The following is a 7472-nucleotide window of genomic DNA, read 5'->3' as shown; positions in this document are numbered from 1 at the left end:
AAATCTGCAATGAGGTTTATGTGCTGCAGACTGACATTTCTATAAACACAACCCGGGTTTGTGTTCACCCTTAAACTGTGAGGTCATCGATCCATTAACCCTAACTTTACCCAGCAGGTAAATGTCAGAAACTTTCCTCTGGGTCACATTAAAGGGTTGGAACAATTGACCACAATTTATGTGGTCATATTGGTGGAGGACATGAAGCGGCCCAAGAGGGTACTTGTGGTAAATAGTGCTAGGAACTCTGGGGCCTTATCTCAGTGTTAGCTTAAAGAGGCAGGAGAACTATAGCAACATGCAGTATTTTTCATGGATGGTGGCTGACAGAGAAAGCTGAGGTATCAGGACGGAGAAGGCTGATTTGTGCATCCTTTAAGAACGCAGAAGAAGAAAAAGTGTTATAAAAGAGGTCCGTGACATTAAAGGGGAACGTGAACTCCTGCCACCATCGTGCTGCGGGATCAATGCGAGATGGAAGGAAGTATAAAGAAGGCACAGAGGAGCGCAGCGGGTAAAGGGGAGACAGAAGGGAAAATGTCGTCACGCGGCCCACAGTGGAGCTCAGGAACTCCCGTCACAGCACATGGGGTGGGCGTAAGGCTGTGGGAGAGACAATGAGGGGGACTCCACGGACCCACGGGACAGCGTGAGAGATGCTGGACTGCAAGAAGAAAGCAGCGGTCGGGAGAAAAGAGGAGAAAGGGAGTAGAGAGGCAGGGAGGCAGTCCCGTCCCTCGCCCCCTCAGCCCAGTGACAGCAGACAGGAGAGCCGGGCTGCTGCTAACCACCCACTGAGCAACGGTAACCAGGGGAGCCCTGTTGCCTTCCACCCACTCTCCATCCAATAACAGCCAGTACCTTTCCTCCCACCACACTGCTACTCACAGGCTCTACTTATTACCTGACCCACCCACCCACCCACTCACCCACGCGGCGTCACGCTCCACGGGCAGACGGTGGATTAGTCACAGCAGGAGAGAATTCTGAAACAAACAGTGCGAAGCGCTGACATATGACACGGAGGTGGAGCCCTCCCACACGGGCTTTCCTCTGGCATTCTGCAGGCGGGGTGTCACGGTGACACGCCGATTCTGGTGTCATGGTTTTGGCGATGTGGAGCGCCGGGGAGATGGCGGCGTGCTGGTCCACTTCTGTCCGCCTCACGCGCTGGTTCGGAAGACGGGAATGATGAGATGACAGACCGTCATTCTGAGCCCAGATGGTGAATGGCTGTAGGGATCAAAGACCTGTGGGTTACGGAGCTCCTTCTTGCACAATCTGACTGGAGTCGCACAAACTGTTACACAATAAGCGTTGGAACACGCAGCTCCGAGCGTCTCGGGTTGCTGAAACGTGTCGTCTTGACAAATTAATTCCCTGTTAAATTAAATGCAGTTTAAAGCGAGATTAGTCTCCAGTCATGTTAGCAGCCGCGCGAGGCTTTATTTGAGGATGACGGCGCTTTAAGTCGATTCTCTGACGCTCCCAACAACAGCGAGGGGGGATTTGCTCCTTTTTGTGTTGTGCATTAAATTGGAAAATACAGCAAATATCAAAATACCAACAAGTTCAATATTTAATGGAGGTAAACAGAATAATAATGAAGCACCACAATGCTCCGTGTGGAAGACCTCACTCTGTAAACACAGAAAACCGTGTTTCTGTAGAATAATTACAATATCAAGGGATTAATGAATTTACTGGTGGGGGCCACGGCCCACAGGGCCCACAGAGGTTGGTTGGGTGGTGCAGCTCCTCTGGGGAGACACTAGAGTCTGGTGGGAGAACAGGTGATGATGTTTCCCTGGGAGGACTTAAAAAGCGAGTTGAAAAAGAAAGCAAAGACAGGGAGCCTGTTGCCACCCTGTCGAGCTTCATCTGTGCCCTCGGTTGACACGCCAGCGCGGTGAGGGGGGGGGGGGGGGGGGGGGGGGCTCAGCCTGAGAAAGACCGTGAGAGGAAGAGTGTGGACGCCCAGGCTGATCTGATGGTGATGTGTGTACATGGAAAACTGAAAACGCATGTAGAGAAACAAAGAGCAGACACACACAGATGAAGGGAGGGGGGGGGCCCTCCCCCCTCCCCCCTCCCCACGAAGCAGCCAAGTGTCATGACTAAAGCAAACACACACGCGGCCCCAATACTCTGCAGTAAATATGGTGCCGTACGTATACGCTGCATGGCTGGTACGGGCCTGAGGTTCTGATTCTGGAGGTGTGATTCTTCAGGCCGCCAGTGTTTAGAAAGCACTTTGGAAGTTTGGTTGTTTTGTTTTCCGGCTGGTTCGAACAAATAAGGAGGCAGGATTACATGAAGGGAAGCCCATTAACGTCAGATTATTGATGAAATATTTATAAAGCCGCACCAAGTGGGCCGCGTTCCATTATTCAGGCCCACGCTCGTGTGTGCGTGAGCGCCCCGGCAACAGAGGATGGAGGTGGAAAAGGGCTTTCCCAACGCCACGGAGCAGCCAACTGCCCGCTACGCTTATGTAAACATGGCTCTTTGGTATACAGCTCGCACACACACCCACACACACACACACACACACACACACACACACACACACACACACACACACACACACACACACACACACCTCGACTGGGTGATGGATGGATGTCAGCTGCTCAGGGCTGCTGTTACATAAAGATAAATAATGGGATGCTCGTCTCTAACAATGGAGACTGACGCAGCACGCGTGCACGCACGCGCGGCAGAGTTTGGGAGAAAAATGAACAAATACGCACGCCAGAATTACTGATGTGGCTCATTACTAACCTTGATCCCACTTTTAGGAATTTTTAATGGTGCTTGGATAATATTTTATGAAGGTTTGGGTTTTGTTTTTTGACTGAAAACTTTTTAACTGACTATGAAAGTATTTTACGAGCAAAGTACCAATTTAAATCCATTTAAATAATTTTAACGGATTGTTCAGTTACGGCTTTGAGAACTTCAACAGAGAAAAAGTCTCTATAAATTCTCTCATTCTGGCATCGAGCGGATAGAAATCGTGGTTCAACTGGCCTAAAGCAGGGAAAGTTTAGTCCGAGTCACTGTCGTCCTGTTATGCATAATATCAGCTTGCAAAGACAGATCTCACACACACACACACACACACACACACACACACACACACACACACACAGGTAGGACTATCAGTTTTTCTCTGAACTTCTGTGATTCATTTTCTCTGCCAACTTCTAAATTCTCTCTTCTTCATTATTGATGAAAGCTGCAGTACTTCGCGCTGCACTGTACATTCAATTTATGTGAGTGTGTGTGAATGTGTGTGTGTGTGTCATGCAAATGAAATATCCCTGTAGTAATAACAGCCTTATTAAAGCACAGATTATTTGAATGTTAATTAAATTCTGCTTTATGCTACATTATTATGCATTTATGCTCCAATAAAGCCACGGCAGATCTCTTTGTATCCTTCTGTAATCATCGGCCACCAAACCAAACTCTCACCGCTGCTTTTAACGCCTCCTTTTCTGCGCCAGATCCACCATCTCCGTCGCTCTTCTAGCGTCTTTCATTCCTGTTCATCATACTAAAGCCCAGGGGAGGCCTGAGGTTCTGGTGATTCACCCTCCTGGTCTACCTGTACTTGCGTGTGTGTGTGTGTGTGTGTGTGTGTGTGTGTGTGTGTGTGTGTCTCTTTGGGTCTCATTATGCTGATTGCTTTGCTTCGGGGGGGACAAATCGGCTCATTTTCAGTTCTCTGCTGTGTTTCCAGTGAGGTCTTCTAGACAGGCCTGTGTCCTGCTTCATCCGAGGGCTCAGCAACAGCAAACCTGCTGGAGCCGGTACCGTCTCGTACAAAACACGGGCTCATGTTTTGTTTTCAGCTCGGTTGGAGCAGCGTGCTCCTTTCACCGAGGGTCAGCATCGTGCAGGAGCAGCACGCGTCTGTTGTCAACGACCCTGGCGAGTGCTGCTGAAAGTAAAGACATTAACCTTGACAACATAAAGCAAGTATTGTTGCGAGTGGGGGGGGGTCGCGCGGCAATGAGCAGAAAGGCTCAGAGCTTGGACCCTTTCTCACCACTAATGAATTGCGAGCGAGACTCTTGCGCAACCGTGCCGAGGTTACCTGAAGCGTGGCGGCGGTTCGCTGTGGACCACGAACATCTCTAAAGGGGCCTCGCTGCATCTCGGCTGAATTTCAAGTCCGCTCCCAGCGAAAAAGGAGCGGGAGCCTCGGCGTGGCCCCTTGTTAAACCTCCCCATGTGCACAAGACTCTGCAGGGAGGGAGAGGACGCATACATGCACGCGTTCAATTACGTGGCGGCAGCCCCCCCCCCCCCCCCCCTTCCACGGTTAATTCGCCCAGCCCAACCCCACAAAATCTGTGTCGGTTATGTAAAATGCAGGGTGAGGAGTATGGAAGAGGTCCCTGGAGAGCAACGTTGTCATCATACATTAAACAGCACCCCAGGTCTGACTAAACACCCACTTATTAATAATAAATGAGGAGTGTGGTTAAATATAGACCCCCAGCACCCTCCTTCTCCTGGTCCTCCCCCTCTGGCAGGGAGGAGACTGCAGAAGAGGAGCGGTGGAGGAGGCCACTGTGCATCAGTGTTGGCTTCAGCACCGTGGGGGGGGTTACTCTGACAACTGCTCTGTGTCTCTCTGCTCTTGTGAGGACATTTTGGCCGGTCCTCTCAACTTTAAAGGGCTGTTCTTTGGTGAAGTCAGGGTTTTAACATAGAGGGTTCGGCTTGGGGCACGTATTTTGCCGATGGAAGTCCTTCCTCCCTGTGACCCCCGAAGGGGCTAAAGCGGTCGAGAAGACGAGACGAGACGTCCTCACAAAGATAGAAGATCCCTGCAATAGCAGTTTGTGTGGTCCATATTGCAGATAAGAGAACATCTCTGTGGGGCTGTTTTGGGGTTGGTGGGTTAAGTAGCTACAGGGATAAAATCACTGAGAACACTGCAGCAGCGGACCCACAGGCAGACACCACAAAACACCTTCTATAAACCAAAACCGCCCCTCTTCTTGTTCTCACAAGACATAAGAATCATTCTTCATCCCCAAGCCCAGTCCTGAAGAGTGGTAGAAGTTCTTCTGTAGACAGTTTGAACAATGACTTCTCTGGAGGTCTCCGCAGTGTGTGTGTGTGTGTGTGTGCGTGTGTGTGTGTGTGTGTGTGTGTGTGTGTGTGCGTGTACAGCTCTAAGGGTGTCCTCTCAGCGTGACCTCCTCTGTAAACAGCAGTGGAGCAGTAAACACGAGCGCTGCTGATGGCAACAGTGTTAAACCCCTGTCTCACCTTATCTCCCCTCTTCCAGGTCTCTGTCCATCCAGTTCTTCTCTCCTCCCTCCTCTAGCTGCGTCTAACACTCTCCCCTGACCTCCCCATCACTACACTTTTGACTCCCTCTCCTCTCGGAGCAATCTTTTTCTTTTCTATCACCAAATATATCAGCAATCTCTCACCTCTGTGCTCCATCTAATGCTTTAGTTCCCACTATCAACCTTTTTCTTCCTACCTAAGGACCTCCATCTATTCTTCTGTCTGATTTAAGCTGCGGGGATGGCTTTTTTTTTTACTCCTCTTCCCTAAAGGGCAGAAGGATTTCTTTTCATGAGCCAGAGAAGAAAGATGAGCAGAGTGTTAAACCCTAAGGAGCAAAGGAGGGGATGGAAAAAGAGAGACTGATGTGTAAAAACTAACAAACACCAGCGAGGAAGAAGAGAAGGTCGAGGTAAAATACCTCTGTCAGGGAGGACGGTGAATGGAGCCTGACCAGTGTAGGCTCGATTGTTCAGGTTGTCTCTTCAAGGAGGATAAAGAACATTTTTGTTTTAGAATTCCGGGATAGGAATACGCAGTATGGACTAAAAACACACAGTAGGCAGAGGACAGGAAGCTTTGAGAGGATTAAACGACAGAGCAGCCGTGGCAGATGTGCTGCCAGAGGTCACCCAGAGGTCGTTCCAGGTCGGCTGGTCGTGCACTCGCAGTGATTCACGCATTAAGACTGTCCTCAGAACACCTGATGACGGATCGGTCACAAGAATCGTCCTGGATTTATTTCCGTGTTTTAAATCAACGTAACATTGGTGTGCAGTAATAAGTTACAGTCAAAACTCAGAACGCAACCGTCTCAAAGTCTGAAACAAACAAAGACGTGGACAAAATGAACCTCAGATGAGGAGAAAACTTCTATCATGAAAGCAGCTTTGCATCAAAATGAGGAGACACCTGAAGTGGAATTCTGATATTCTGTAGTGTGAACGGAGGGTTTCACGAGACTTAAAAGTGACTCCATTTCCATGGTAACGGGGCCGCGCTTACATTTACTTTCGAGTCTAAACTTTAGAAGAAAGGGGGGGGGGTCGTCTGCATGAAACAAACACAAAGGATGAAGATGGAAATGAAGGTGGAGCCTCGCAGAGCCCTAAAAGTTTGGGTCAAAAAAATGTCAAAAGAAGCGAAAGTTCATTGCTGGGTGTTAAAAACCCACCAGAGTTCCTGTCCCACCGGACTCTCGCCTTTATTCCTTCCACAGGAGTCAGTCCAGCACTGACCTCATAACTAAACTTTGCTATTCAGTCATCATCTGAATGTTCCCGTTGATTCAGTAGTTTTCTTTCTCCAGCTGTGTGTCGGCTGGTTACTGGTTCAGGCGGATGAATAAAACATGCAGCATCTCTCAGGTTCCACCTCCGCATCAGAATCAGGGTCCGGGTCATGTCGGCGTTCCTGTTGCAACGCTCCAAACGGCCATGTTTGTCTGCTGTCACCGTTGTCCCGTCATCATTAAAACACGACAGAACTCGATTCAGGCTAAAGTTGAGAGTGAGGAGCAACGTCTGACGTTTCTGTTCCTGCCCGGAAAAGCTGCAAAAATCTGTTTCTGCAAACGTTTTACCGGAAACGCTGCCAGAAGCGTGAAGGTCAAAAGCTCCACCTCTGGTTGGCGGCAGCAGTGGGGGGGGGGGGGGCTTTTAAGAGACGGCAGCCAAAGGAATTACTGATATTGTTTCCATCCAAAGCAGCAGCGGAGAGGAGCTGCAGCCAGACGAGAGCGGAGAGAGGGAGATGGGACCAGAGGAAGGGCGTGAGGATGGGGGAGAACGGGTGGGTGAGACGCAGAGGTGAAGGGAGAGTGGAGAAGTTGTCGGCGGAGGAGCAAATGAGGGAGGGACGGTGAAGGAGGGGACAGGGGTGATGCTGGAAGGTGAACCAATCGTCCTGCTCACTTGACCTGTCCAATTACCACCGCAGCGGTTAATTAGCCCGGAGGTAAGCTCCGGTAATTACCACATTGTGTCTCGGACAAGAGGCTACGCATGCAGACCACGCGCACGTAGGCTACAAGCAAACACACACTTGCAAACATGTTGCTATGGATACGTGCAACACTTTCCAACCAACGTTGGAGAAGAGGAAAAAAAGAAGACAGACGGTAGAAAGAGAAATGGATAAAAGAGATGAGGAAATAA

This window comes from Takifugu rubripes, chromosome 14 (genome assembly GCF_901000725.2).
Source record: "Takifugu rubripes chromosome 14, fTakRub1.2, whole genome shotgun sequence".
NCBI classification, from domain to species: Eukaryota; Metazoa; Chordata; class Actinopteri; order Tetraodontiformes; family Tetraodontidae; genus Takifugu; species Takifugu rubripes.
Note: the sequence above shows the minus strand (reverse complement) of the source record.